Here is a 15,579-nt window from a genome sequence, read left to right on the forward strand (position 1 = left end):
CATTTTTCACCATAATAAATATTACTTAAATATATCGTTTAGTTTTATTGATTGTACTACTTATTTAGTGTAATAAATATTTACTAAACACATATTTGGATCCCATTTTTTTTAATTGTCTTAATTGTCTCCTTGGTTAATAACTTTGCCGGCGGTTGCACTAGATCCTTGTGCGCAGAGCTTAGACGTAGTGTTTTAAACAATATGCCTTTTTAAATCTCCTAAAGTTTAGAAATCCTTCATGGGTCTTTATTTACGCATATATAATAAAGTTACATAACATGTCTGAGATCTTCCTTTACTTACTTTTAAATCTTAAATTATATATATATTATTAAATAAATCTTATTATTACAATCAAGTGTTTCAAGTTGATTGAAATGTGTGGAACTTGGTTTTTTGACTCATTTAAAAGGTTTTTTTGTGGCCAAATCTATTTGGAACCTCTCGTACCCGCAACTTATTTTTGGGATAGGACTTTTATTTACTTTTAATAATTTTTTCATGTAATACTTTTATTTCCGCGCTTTTCCTTCATTCGTCATATGTTCTTCTGTACTTTATCTTTCATTCCACATTTCGTTTCTGGTCGGCTCCTCTCAGCAAATCAGTATTCTAAGCCCGTAGTAGATAACTACTTATAATATTAAAATAAATGCCTATTTGAATAAAAATACCTTGAATTATGATATATCGCGAAAAGACAAACATAATTCCGATGTGCCAAATCAAATGCCGAGTACAATATTAAATAACATATTTATGAATGAAACGAACAACAGAGAATTTCAAAATAGTTTCCGAGACATGGAGGCAATATAACACCGGACACGAATGTCCGAATTCGCATTACACCGCAATAGTTGCTTATAAGCATCATCTCCGCGAATATCGACCTTGCGTCATTGCATTAGAATTGATATTATAAAAGCATGTAATATGTATTAAGCCTGCAAACGATTGCTTGCATCAAATTTCACGGTTTTTACAAAATGTATCTTAACCCTTGCGTGTAACGTTCAATTTCAATCGTCGTGTAATAGTTGCAAGCAAAACATCTGTCTCTTACAAAACTGTCTCCAAGTGGGTGTACCGGTCTATGGGTCACTGTCTATTGGGTTATGTTTGCGCGTAAATTATTCGCCTTCGCAAATAAATATCTTTTATTATAAGGCATAAACCTTAATTTTAATATTTTAAGTTTTAATTATACTTAGTAAATGACATTATTTTATTAGTTAATTGTTGTTATTAAATATATTATTTATTAATAAAAATGTACTTGTATTAGGATCTAATTAACAGCCTAGGACAGTCAGTAACAGTTCTTACTTCAACTTAGATAATTATGAAAAGCCTCAAAGGGCATATCTTTTTTTGATTACTACACATTAAAATTAATTATTTTTATTATATGTCCCTGAAGACTCTATACTGCTAGAATTTTTTGGTATATCTCATTCCAATAGAAAAAATCAATTAATGTTACATATTTTGGAGTGATCACTTCATGCAAAGTGATTAAAAATGGGTGCAGAAGCTTTGAAGTTTTATCTGCTAAGTAAGCTATATATTTACCTTGTTAACCTTCTATCAGGCTTTTAAAAGTGGTAGCAATGTTACTCGGGCAATAGCATCTGCCCAAAGTCAAGGTTCGACCTACTCAGGTGTCTTCGATTCAGATTGCTTGAATCCTTTTAAATGACAGCCAAAGCCGTGGTAACCTGTTGGTGGCCCCTGAGTTAGATCTTCTAAGCAACCACCGAAGCGATCGGTGTAGTCTATCTATATCTTCTTATTCATTCTCTCCTGTCAGAGTGATCATGGTCATACTCCGATCGGTTCTGGAACATCTGCTGCTCTCGCTAAACTCAACCTGATGAAGCCGAATTCCAAAGTTTACATAATCATGACATTGATATATAACTTGACGCAGGCAACGCAATACAGATCGTCGTGGCAATCTTTGGGGCAGTGGGTGTCCATCGACTGACATTATAATTATGATAAAAACATTTCAACAGATTAAAAATATGTCTCAAGTTTTTTTTTAATATTTAATATACCTCTTTCGAAGAAATTTCTCCATTAACGACCGACGTCATTTAACATTCCGCATAAATATGTCACAGGCAATCCTAAGAAATTTTTTACCGAGTCTTTTCTCGGAATCAGATATATTTGTTTTTTTTTTTTTTTTTTAATTCAACAGCAAGATAGATATTACATTTGAACAATCACTACTATTTCAAATATTCTCCACAAAATTTTAAAAATGAGTTATTTTAAAATAAGAGCTTTGATGACAGTGGCAGACCGATCGCAGTGTGATCGCAGGATGCAGGTTCGTTTCCCGGGATACAATTTTTATATATTCACACTTTGTGTATTATTTATACAGGATTGTCACTGCTCACAAATAATTTTACTTTTAAAGTATTGGCAGCCGCGTCCTCTGCGTACCATAATACAACATTGCGATCGCCAACAATCCTGCCTAGCGTGGATTATGGTATATTCCCCCATAGATATCATTAAGGGTAGCATATACCTTGAAAAGTTCGTTTATGGGTTAAAACGATGACGACGACAATAAGCTGTTTTGAATATGGAAAAAAAATAATTCTAATTTTAAATGATTTGCAATGGTTTATACACATTACTCCATTTTTATAGTAAACAAAAAAAATACCAACCATACGTACAAAATTATTTACCAATAAACTTTGATTTACATTGCACTGTATATTTTTTATTGGACGTTTTTATATTTACGAGACAATAAAACTTTACCGTTGATTTCGCTCTTTAAAATCATTACGCCAAATACTTCTTTCGAATAAAATTAAACGAAAGCGAGATAATAATATTCTTATAAATTTTACGCAACGAAATATTACAGATAAAAAAAACAACTTTGTAATTGAACGTTGCCCTTGCCCTCGAAGTTAAAAAAAATAGTTATCCAAGATTATAATGAGAAAAAGTCACATTTTTCAATAATGGAGCAACTCGGAATCGCCGATGCTATAAAAAGCCGAAACATCGCCTCTTTTATGAGGTAACGACGTCGATGGCCGCGAACCATTAAATTAATTCCGTAGTTGTTCACGAAACCTTATAATGATGCGTTGAACGGTTACCCAACGTTTTGGCGCGAAGATGTGCATTAGGCGTCATTTATTATCTGTGAAAACATAAGTTTAAACGGTTATTAAACAATTATAATAAATAAAATTAATGTTATTATGATTTATACGGTTAATTGATATTTTGGCATGAATACATAAATTATTCGTCATTTATTATCTGTGTAAATTAAAGTTTAAAAAAAATATGAAATGATCTTATTAAAAATATATTTATGATTATGATTTAAGCGAGTGTCAAATATTTTGGCGGGAATACATGAATTAATCTTTATTTATTATCTGTGAAAGTTAAACAGGTTACTAAATTGTTCCTTTACATAAAATAAATATTATAATGAACTAAATAAACGGTGGTCCAAAATTTTGGCGCAAAGACATGTATTAGTCGTCATTTATTATTTGTGGAAATAAACGTTACCGTTTTGGCGCGAAGATAAGAAACGGCAGGAGATAATAAAAATCTGAACGGTTATTAGAATATTTCTTTACATAATATCAATATTTTTTATTTGAAATAAATTGTGATATTTCATATAAATTCTATGAATAATAATTTTGATATCATTTAATATAACTGTTTATTTACAATGAAGAATCTAATTAATCGTTTTTGGTTTGCAGGTATCTATCATACGACATACAGCGTTACCACAAGAAATATAATATTCGGAAGCATTTGCGTAAACATTTTGGTAAGTAATTATGGAGACGACTTCAACGAGCTACTATAGTGCTGCCGACCCTGTCTCAAACACACACACTATGGGCGCGGTATAATGGTTCCAGCAGCACTTTAATATAAATAACATTAGCATGTGTTGTCTTTCGTCTCAGTCATAAAAGATGACAGTTATCCAGAATTTTTATGATACAAAAATGATTTCGATAATAAGCAAACACATTAACTTTAATAAAAAATATCTCCCGTTATACCAACCTTTCTGAAACCATTATGGAAATATAAGAAAAATAATGTCAAGCAATTTAACCTTTTAAAGCATTTACATATATTTACAATCATTCCGTATGTAGACCCATTTATGCAGTGCCATAACATTCAAGGTAAAACAAGCCAAAAGTTCTATTCAAAAAAATAATTTTGGTACATTCACAAAAAGAACATATAAATCGTAGATAAAAAAACACCTTGTGTGGTCTATCCGCATTATCCATTAAACAAGACATCAAATAGTTTTCGTGGAAAACGCCGCAAGCAGATAATGTAATTAAGAAATTCTCTCGATTCTCAGGCCCGTTAAAATTGTCTGTAGTTAAGAGAGTTGTCGTTAAAATTGCCACAAAAGAAGCAACACAATACTCGTGGCTGTCACAAGTTATAAGCGTAAGCGTTTTAAACGCAAAACTTATTGTTCCTTATTCCACGCATTCTGTTAATATTTCAAACATGTATATATATCTCGGACAAATATTTAAAAAAAAAGAAAACAGATTAGTTTATTAAATCTATAGAAAAAATGTGAAATAAAATGTATGCTCTTTAGGGACCTAATTTAACTAAAGTTTAAAATAAAAGAGAAAATTTAAAATTAAAGCGACAGTCGAATAAATTTAAATTTAATTTAATGATACTCGTTAAGACGTAGCTTTTAAATACGTAATACTTTTTTACCTAATTTGCCCTGCTGACCAAATGGCACTTACAGATTCCGCGAGTGTTTAGCCTAACATCACTTTTAAGGTAGCAAAGCTTTAAGGCTTCCTTCCTAGGGGCTTGAACTCGGGTTGATACATACTACAATTTCACCGGATTTGGAGGCTGTTGCTCTCTTAAATCGCTTTGATGGACGCTCATTTTAAACAGAGTAGTGTATATTACTCGTATTATGAAAAACTCAATACGATGGTCACGGTATGTATTGTATATTACATTTGAATTTTATTTGTTTATGAAGTTTCATCACGTCAAAATAACGCCTGACGATTGCGTCACCTAGTAATTTCAATACTTAGATTTTTTTAACGGCAATAAAGTATAAAAAATATACACTACTAACTTTAAAGGGTGTCATATCTTCTTATGTAAGCAACTTTGTTGTGACCTGTTTTCGGATCAAGGTTCTTTAGGAGAGAGTAGCTTTAAGTTAAAGAATACCGTTAAGATGGAGCTAAATTTTATTCTAATTTCCATCAATTTGGGCACTTTTGTTAATTATTTGACCGTGTACAGAAAGAATCATTATTAATATGATAATAGTAAGTGGATATTAAAATTAATTAATAACATTTTTGATTAAAAACATTATATCGCTGCCGCCACCGAATAAAATGACAGGACCCGTTATGAGTTTTATCGTCTTTTTAAATATTTACAATCTACAAGTTCCAATACACCTCGTCAATTTTGTTCATAATTTTCTAACTAAAAATGGCTAGGATAGGCAAATTCTCTAAATAATGTAAAGTACAAAGAAAAATAAAAAGATACAATATAAGTAAAAACTCTATATTTACTCCTATTCGGCATGCTATGAATACATACAATTATGTAAATAAAACTTGTTCGTTGCTTTATGACGCCATTTTTTATATACAACCAATATGTAGTTTTTCGTCTCTACTGAAAAGTTGCATTTTCGGGCCATCATGTTTTTCAATGGCAGCGGCGATATATCATCTAAAACAACTAACTAATCAAGAAACAGCAAGCCTCAGTATTTTATAAATACGATTTTAAATACATATTACCTCGTGTAACAAAGTCTACGTACACTAAAATTAAAATTACTCAAATTTTATTTTTCTATATATCGAAGGCAACTTTAATTAGGTTTTCCCAAAACTTTTTAAAGGCAATTTTTATTTTTAAAGTCTCATTAAAACTTCATCTGTTTTTTTTTAAAAGCGGTATCGTATGATTCTATATGACGTAATAATAAAAAATCTCATAAATACGTACAAGAATATTAAGTTCTAATTTTAAATTTCGAAGCCAAAGTTTCAAATCTCGAATCGCTTATGTTTTAAACACAATTTTCATATCCACTTTATTGGTCATTTATAAGCATTAGTTTATCACCTTTGTCCATATTTTATTTCCATACTAACATTTCATACACTTACAATAACGAAGAATTAATTATAAACAAATTTTATTACCTTGCGGTATTAGCTGAGCGTTTGAAAAGGTTGAAAAGCCCTGAGTCTTCCGGTATTACGTAGCTCTCTTTTGCGTATAATTATATGTGTATTGTCATACATTTCTACACTAATATGATAACTAATAAATTTTGATCTGTAACCATGGCTTGGAATGAAAACATGTAAATATATACGCAAATTATTTTACTTTTTTGTTTTACGCTATTTTTCATCACTACAGGCGATAGACGCCCACTGTAAGATATGGGTCTTGACCAAAAATCAAAACGTTGACTCATCTTGCGCTGCTCACATTCACCTACTACCAGCAATCTTGGCTACGTCCACGGTCCATCTAATCGGAGATATGCCTTTGATCCTGATCGTTCATTAGATCTTAAAACTTTATAATATTTATTAAAAAGCTGTAATTCAATGCACAACATCGAAACATTAACCACTTCAAACTTTACCTCCTCATTCTCTTACTAAACCAAATTTATAAAAATCACTTAGATCATCGTATCAATTATTAAACATATTTTCCTTAAAATTTCGTATTTCAAAACAATATCTCAGACCACACTTCATGTACAATATTGTCCTGCAAATTATACCAAAAACCTCTGACTAAGGTTAAAATATTTCAGAATCATTTAAGAAAGCACGTGAATCGATTTGTCGAAATATGTGAAACAATTGAAGAGTGTTAGAGCTTCAATTGATATTGGACGGGGCATATCGCTCGTGCAACAGGTATAATTCAAAACAGTATCTCAGACCACATTTCATGTACAATATTGTCTTGCAAATTATAAAAAAATTATACAAAATACCTCTCAGTGAGGTGAAAATATTTCAGAATAATTTAATAAAGCACGTGAATCGATTTGTCGAAATATGTGAACCAATTGAGGAGTGAAGCTCTAGGCTTCAATTGATATTGGGCGGGCATATCGCTCGTGCAACCGGTATAATTCAAAATAGTATCTCAGACCACATTTGATGTTCAATATCGTCCTGCAAATTATAAAAAAATTATACAAAATACCTCTCAGTGAGGTGAAAATATTTCAGAATAATTTAAGAAAGCACGTGAATCGATTTGTCGAAATATGTGAACCAATTGAGGAGTGAAGCTCTAGGCTTCAATTGATATTGGACGGGCATATCGCTCGTGCAACCGGTATAATTCAAAATAGTATCTCAGACCACATTTGATGTTCAATATCGTCCTGCAAATTATAAAAAAATTATACAAAATACCTCTCAGTGAGGTGAAAATATTTCAGAATAATTTAAGAAAGCACGTGAATCGATTTGTCGAAATATGTGAACCAATTGAGGAGTGAAGCTCTAGGCTTCAATTGATATTGGGCGGGCATATCGCTCGTGCAACCGGTATAATTCAAAATAGTATCTCAGACCACATTTGATGTTCAATATCGTCCTGCAAATTATAAAAAAATTATACAAAATACCTCTCAGTGAGGTGAAAATATTTCAGAATAATTTAAGAAAGCACGTGAATTGATTTGTCGAAATATGTGAACCAATTTAGGAGTGAAGCTCTAGGCTTCAATTGATATTGGGCGGGCATATCGCTCGTGCAACCGGTATAATTCAAAATAGTATCTCAGACCACATTTGATGTTCAATATCGTCCTGCAAATTATAAAAAAATTATACAAAATACCTCTCAGTGAGGTGAAAATATTTCAGAATAATTTAAGAAAGCACGTGAATTGATTTGTCGAAATATGTGAACCAATTTAGGAGTGAAGCTCTAGGCTTCAATTGATATTGGGCGGGCATATCGCTCGTGCAACCGGTATAATTCAAAATAGTATCTCAGACCACATTTGATGTTCAATATCGTCCTGCAAATTATAAAAAAATTATACAAAATACCTCTCAGTGAGGTGAAAATATTTCAGAATAATTTAAGAAAGCACGTGAATCGATTTGTCGAAATATGTGAACCAATTTAGGAGTGAAGCTCTAGGCTTCAATTGATATTGGGCGGGCATATCGCTCGTGCAACCGGTATAATTCAAAATAGTATCTCAGACCACATTTGATGTTCAATATCGTCCTGCAAATTATAAAAAAATTATACAAAATACCTCTCAGTGAGGTGAAAATATTTCAGAATAATTTAAGAAAGCACGTGAATTGATTTGTCGAAATATGTGAACCAATTTAGGAGTGAAGCTCTAGGCTTCAATTGATATTGGGCGGGCATATCGCTCGTGCAACCGGTATAATTCAAAATAGTATCTCAGACCACATTTGATGTTCAATATCGTCCTGCAAATTATAAAAAAATTATACAAAATACCTCTCAGTGAGGTGAAAATATTTCAGAATAATTTAAGAAAGCACGTGAATTGATTTGTCGAAATATGTGAACCAATTTAGGAGTGAAGCTCTAGGCTTCAATTGATATTGGGCGGGCATATCGCTCGTGCAACCGGTATAATTCAAAATAGTATCTCAGACCACATTTGATGTTCAATATCGTCCTGCAAATTATAAAAAAATTATACAAAATACCTCTCAGTGAGGTGAAAATATTTCAGAATAATTTAAGAAAGCACGTGAATCGATTTGTCGAAATATGTGAACCAATTGAGGAGTGAAGCTCTAGGCTTCAATTGATATTGGGCGGGCATATCGCTCGTGCAACCGGTATAATTCAAAATAGTATCTCAGACCACATTTGATGTTCAATATCGTCCTGCAAATTATAAAAAAATTATACAAAATACCTCTCAGTGAGGTGAAAATATTTCAGAATAATTTAAGAAAGCACGTGAATTGATTTGTCGAAATATGTGAACCAATTTAGGAGTGAAGCTCTAGGCTTCAATTGATATTGGGCGGGCATATCGCTCGTGCAACCGGTATAATTCAAAATAGTATCTCAGACCACATTTGATGTTCAATATCGTCCTGCAAATTATAAAAAAATTATACAAAATACCTCTCAGTGAGGTGAAAATATTTCAGAATAATTTAAGAAAGCACGTGAATTGATTTGTCGAAATATGTGAACCAATTTAGGAGTGAAGCTCTAGGCTTCAATTGATATTGGGCGGGCATATCGCTCGTGCAACCGGTATAATTCAAAATAGTATCTCAGACCACATTTGATGTTCAATATCGTCCTGCAAATTATAAAAAAATTATACAAAATACCTCTCAGTGAGGTGAAAATATTTCAGAATAATTTAAGAAAGCACGTGAATTGATTTGTCGAAATATGTGAACCAATTTAGGAGTGAAGCTCTAGGCTTCAATTGATATTGGGCGGGCATATCGCTCGTGCAACCGGTATAATTCAAAATAGTATCTCAGACCACATTTGATGTTCAATATCGTCCTGCAAATTATAAAAAAATTATACAAAATACCTCTCAGTGAGGTGAAAATATTTCAGAATAATTTAAGAAAGCACGTGAATCGATTTGTCGAAATATGTGAACCAATTTAGGAGTGAAGCTCTAGGCTTCAATTGATATTGGGCGGGCATATCGCTCGTGCAACCGGTATAATTCAAAATAGTATCTCAGACCACATTTGATGTTCAATATCGTCCTGCAAATTATAAAAAAATTATACAAAATACCTCTCAGTGAGGTGAAAATATTTCAGAATAATTTAAGAAAGCACGTGAATTGATTTGTCGAAATATGTGAACCAATTTAGGAGTGAAGCTCTAGGCTTCAATTGATATTGGGCGGGCATATCGCTCGTGCAACCGGTATAATTCAAAATAGTATCTCAGACCACATTTGATGTTCAATATCGTCCTGCAAATTATAAAAAAATTATACAAAATACCTCTCAGTGAGGTGAAAATATTTCAGAATAATTTAAGAAAGCACGTGAATCGATTTGTCGAAATATGTGAACCAATTGAGGAGTGAAGCTCTAGGCTTCAATTGATATTGGGCGGGCATATCGCTCGTGCAACCGGTATAATTCAAAATAGTATCTCAGACCACATTTGATGTTCAATATCGTCCTGCAAATTATAAAAAAATTATACAAAATACCTCTCAGTGAGGTGAAAATATTTCAGAATAATTTAAGAAAGCACGTGAATTGATTTGTCGAAATATGTGAACCAATTTAGGAGTGAAGCTCTAGGCTTCAATTGATATTGGGCGGGCATATCGCTCGTGCAACCGGTATAATTCAAAATAGTATCTCAGACCACATTTGATGTTCAATATCGTCCTGCAAATTATAAAAAAATTATACAAAATACCTCTCAGTGAGGTGAAAATATTTCAGAATAATTTAAGAAAGCACGTGAATTGATTTGTCGAAATATGTGAACCAATTGAGGAGTGAAGCTCTAGGCTTCAATTGATATTGGGCGGGCATATCGCTCGTGCAACCGGTATAATTCAAAATAGTATCTCAGACCACATTTGATGTTCAATATCGTCCTGCAAATTATAAAAAAATTATACAAAATACCTCTCAGTGAGGTGAAAATATTTCAGAATAATTTAAGAAAGCACGTGAATCGATTTGTCGAAATATGTGAACCAATTGAGGAGTGAAGCTCTAGGCTTCAATTGATATTGGACGGGCATATCGCTCGTGCAACCGGTATAATTCAAAATAGTATCTCAGACCACATTTGATGTTCAATATCGTCCTGCAAATTATAAAAAAATTATACAAAATACCTCTCAGTGAGGTGAAAATATTTCAGAATAATTTAAGAAAGCACGTGAATCGATTTGTCGAAATATGTGAACCAATTGAGGAGTGAAGCTCTAGGCTTCAATTGATATTGGGCGGGCATATCGCTCGTGCAACCGGTATAATTCAAAATAGTATCTCAGACCACATTTGATGTTCAATATCGTCCTGCAAATTATAAAAAAATTATACAAAATACCTCTCAGTGAGGTGAAAATATTTCAGAATAATTTAAGAAAGCACGTGAATCGATTTGTCGAAATATGTGAACCAATTGAGGAGTGAAGCTCTAGGCTTCAATTGATATTGGACGGGGCATATCGCTCGTGCAACAGGTTTAATTCAAAACAGTATCTCAGACCACATTTCATGTACAATATTGTCTTGCAAATTATAAAAAAATTATACAAAATACCTCTCAGTGAGGTGAAAATATTTCAGAATAATTTAAGAAAGCACGTGAATCGATTTGTCGAAATATGTGAACCAATTGAGGAGTGAAGCTCTAGGCTTCAATTGATATTGGGCGGGCATATCGCTCGTGCAACCGGTATAATTCAAAATAGTATCTCAGACCACATTTGATGTTCAATATCGTCCTGCAAATTATAAAAAAATTATACAAAATACCTCTCAGTGAGGTGAAAATATTTCAGAATAATTTAAGAAAGCACGTGAATCGATTTGTCGAAATATGTGAACCAATTGAGGAGTGAAGCTCTAGGCTTCAATTGATATTGGGCGGGCATATCGCTCGTGCAACCGGTATAATTCAAAACAGTATCTCAGACCACATTTCATGTACAATATTGTCTTGCAAATTATAAAAAAATTATACAAAATACCTCTCAGTGAGGTGAAAATATTTCAGAATAATTTAATAAAGCACGTGAATCGATTTGTCGAAATATGTGAACCAATTGAGGAGTGAAGCTCTAGGCTTCAATTGATATTGGGCGGGCATATCGCTCGTGCAACCGGTATAATTCAAAATAGTATCTCAGACCACATTTGATGTTCAATATCGTCCTGCAAATTATAAAAAAATTATACAAAATACCTCTCAGTGAGGTGAAAATATTTCAGAATAATTTAAGAAAGCACGTGAATCGATTTGTCGAAATATGTGAACCAATTGAGGAGTGAAGCTCTAGGCTTCAATTGATATTGGACGGGCATATCGCTCGTGCAACCGGTATAATTCAAAATAGTATCTCAGACCACATTTGATGTTCAATATCGTCCTGCAAATTATAAAAAAATTATACAAAATACCTCTCAGTGAGGTGAAAATATTTCAGAATAATTTAAGAAAGCACGTGAATCGATTTGTCGAAATATGTGAACCAATTTAGGAGTGAAGCTCTAGGCTTCAATTGATATTGGGCGGGCATATCGCTCGTGCAACCGGTATAATTCAAAATAGTATCTCAGACCACATTTGATGTTCAATATCGTCCTGCAAATTATAAAAAAATTATACAAAATACCTCTCAGTGAGGTGAAAATATTTCAGAATAATTTAAGAAAGCACGTGAATTGATTTGTCGAAATATGTGAATCAATTGAAGAGTTTTAGAGCTTTAATTGATAATGGGCGGGGCATATCGTTCGTGCAACCGATGGTAATTAAGACCGAAGGTTTCTTGAGCGGCGACCACGAACGAACACGGCAGTGAAACCTCCACTAGATGGATTTGCGTCGTAGTTATGGTCGCAAAAAATCACTGAATGTAAGCAGCGCAGGACCGGCCTTGGTAGGGCGATCTATCAGGGAGGTTTACGCCTTGCAGAGGGCGTCCATCGGATGAAAAGAAAAAGTTGCAGGATACGGATAGCGCGTGTGAATATATAAAGACTACGGATTCCCAAGCCTAGCATAGAACAACAGGACTCACAATGCACAGATGACCTAGTTAAAGTCATAGATACTGGATGCCGGCCGCTAACTGTAATGTTAACTAAAAAGCACTAAAGAAGTTATTACTATTAATTATAAAAGGACTTGTTGGATTACTATTCATTTTATTTTTTATTTTTTTCTTGAATAAACACAACATTTATTAGGTTATTAATTATAAGTTTTACAATTGTCTTAACCTCGCCAAGTCGCATTCATACACATACACAACACTAACAAGAGGTCTTATCTCTACATCTCTAGGGGAGACCTTTATCCAGAAATAGATCCCCTACGACTGACAAGACTGGTAAAAACATAATCTCTTAAGAAATTATTCAGCTAAGAGAATAATGTTAAATGTTTTCTATACATAGAGGTTAAAAGGATAGACGAACATTAGAAGTGAAGTCGAAAAACGAGTCCACAACAACACCATTAGATTCATGTTACAGTAAACTGACCTCAATTGTTCGCGTCGCGTCTGAACTGAATTTATTACATTTGTGCTTATCCTTTATATTATGGATATAAAGGATTAACACACACAAATGTTACAAAATGAACATAAAATAGGAAAACAATGTATATATTCTTATTATACAGGTGATTATAGGTGTAATACTATGATCAAAAAGTAAGGTAAAGTAAAATCATTATTTATTCTTCAAAATCAAAAGCTTTCTCTTTAAAGTAATCCCCGTCCGATAAAGCACAGTTTTGCAAACCTTTTTTCCAATCTTCAAAACAGTCGGAATTGACTTTTTCGATAAAGCCTCCACGACCTTCGATCCATTTTTATATCCTCACTCGTATCAAAACGGCGTCGTCGCATTGGCATGTTAAGTTTGCTAAATAGCCAGAAGTCGCATGAAGTCAAATCTGCGAATACAGTGATTACATAACGATTTTTTTCCGTTGATTTCCAAAAAATCAGTGATTTTTGCATCAATCAAAACTTGACGCATATGAGGTACAAAACAATCTTCAAAATGTTATAGGCTGAGCCAAATGATATTTCAACTTTTCGTAAGCAGTTGGCAAATATTATAGACAGTCCTACAAACCTGGAATAAAAAAAAATTACCTACCTTCCTAATGCCTGAGTGTTTTAGATGACAATTTCGCTTCTTGACAGAGAAATCTCTTATTTCTATACTATGGTTGTAAATTGCCTCGTGTGATAAAACCGGTCATTGTATTCCATCTTTTCAGTTATGCAACTAGTAATATATTTTCTTACGTGTATAATAAAAAGTTAAATAAACAAATAAATAAAATAATTTATTCAATAAGTCACATTATCTATCTTCTCTCTGGGAGTTCGATAGGCCAAAAGCTTCTAGCAGTGTAAACTCTGTCAGGGCAGCTATAAACCGATATTTGTTCCTCGTCTCGTTATTCTGTGGCAGACAATAAAATTTGTTTTAAAGACTCAATCCGACTTAATCCGACGGGTGGCAATAATCGTAAATTATTTTCGCGAAGGGTAATTTGTGGCCGCAATAAACTGATGGCATGATGTATTTAGATCACATAGGTATGTGCGGCTTACGAGTTATATTGTAGACCAAGGGTGTTAAACTCTATACAGCACCCGGCGATAAAAATTGCACATCGACCTTCGGAAAAAGACAATCGGCTAATTTCGTCTTCGTAGAGCGTTATTTCAGTCGCACAACTGACAAAACGTCACGTAGGCAGTGTGCGAACGAAATTAGCCGATTTTTTCTTTCCAAATGTCGATGTGCCATATTTGTTGCCGGGTACTGTACCGTGTTTCAAATCGCAACGATTTTTGTAGATGTCTTTTAAACAATTGTGATATTATTGTTCTAGAAAGACATAATATTTCAAATTCGTTTTTACTAACATATATACACACTTTATTAACATATAACGTATATATAACATATTATACACGCACTTGTGGTAGCCGATTGTCTCTTTCCAAAGGTCGATGTGCAATATTTATCGCCGGATATTGTAGTTAACTTGGGTCAAAAAACTGCTTAGCTTTAGGTGGGCCGCAAAGATCAATATTAATACAAACAAATATTTCTATTTTTACTCTATATAATAATAAATATACATATATAAAGTTTTTACTTCATATGCTCATTCGTTTCTAATTCACGTTTGTGTTTTATTTTTTCTTTGCGTCAATAATGACTGGGCCGCTGAAATATACATCGCGGGCCGCGAGTTTGACACCCCTGCTATAGATGATTAAATCGTCGTGTAATTTGAAAACAGTTTACATTAGTAACTTATAAACAAATTTATTACCATTTTTTCTTGGTAATATTAATATTATTCGTAAATTTAATCGTAAAAAATTAAGAAAATCTACAACTAATACACAAAAATAAATTAATTCAAGTTGCTATTCACACATTTTGACAGATGTAGACAATCCTGTACGTTTTCTGTTTCCATTTTTTTAACGGCTTTGCATAGAAACAATGTGCCAGTCTTAAAAATTCGTTCCGAAATCAACAAAAGATTTTATTAGTGGCATATTTAGACGTTTCTTGAATCTCGACAATTAAAATCAAAATCTTTTTGTCAGTGATGGCAGACGGATCCGAGACGTGGTCGCTTACGATGGGCTTTAAAAGAAGGCTCTAGATCTAGACAGCAATGGAAAGGGATGCTCGGAGTTTGTGTGTGACTTTTTGGGGGAGGCTTCTACGGGCTGAAAAG

At 33.1% G+C, this 15,579-nt stretch overlaps 1 protein-coding gene across 2 annotated transcripts in view; it reads left to right on the top strand.

The window, feature by feature from the left end:
* Positions 1–15,579, top strand: part of LOC137931093 (uncharacterized) — a 227,098-nt gene that overhangs the window by 91,390 nt on the left and 120,129 nt on the right. Inside the window, exon 1 of one of the 2 annotated variants that reach the window (XM_068774493.1) lies at positions 3,822–3,844. The exons of the other annotated variant lie outside the window; for it this stretch is intronic. The gene's annotated coding sequence lies outside the window, so the exon portion shown is untranslated. Of the gene's footprint in view, positions 1–3,821; positions 3,845–15,579 lie in introns of those variants that run through there. 2 annotated transcript variants of the gene reach the window in all.

The sequence above is a fragment of the Battus philenor genome, unplaced genomic scaffold (genome assembly GCF_028537555.1).
Source record: "Battus philenor isolate CCGP_79_NKW_IND1 unplaced genomic scaffold, ilBatPhil1.0.hap1 SCAF_7, whole genome shotgun sequence".
NCBI classification, from domain to species: Eukaryota; Metazoa; Arthropoda; class Insecta; order Lepidoptera; family Papilionidae; genus Battus; species Battus philenor.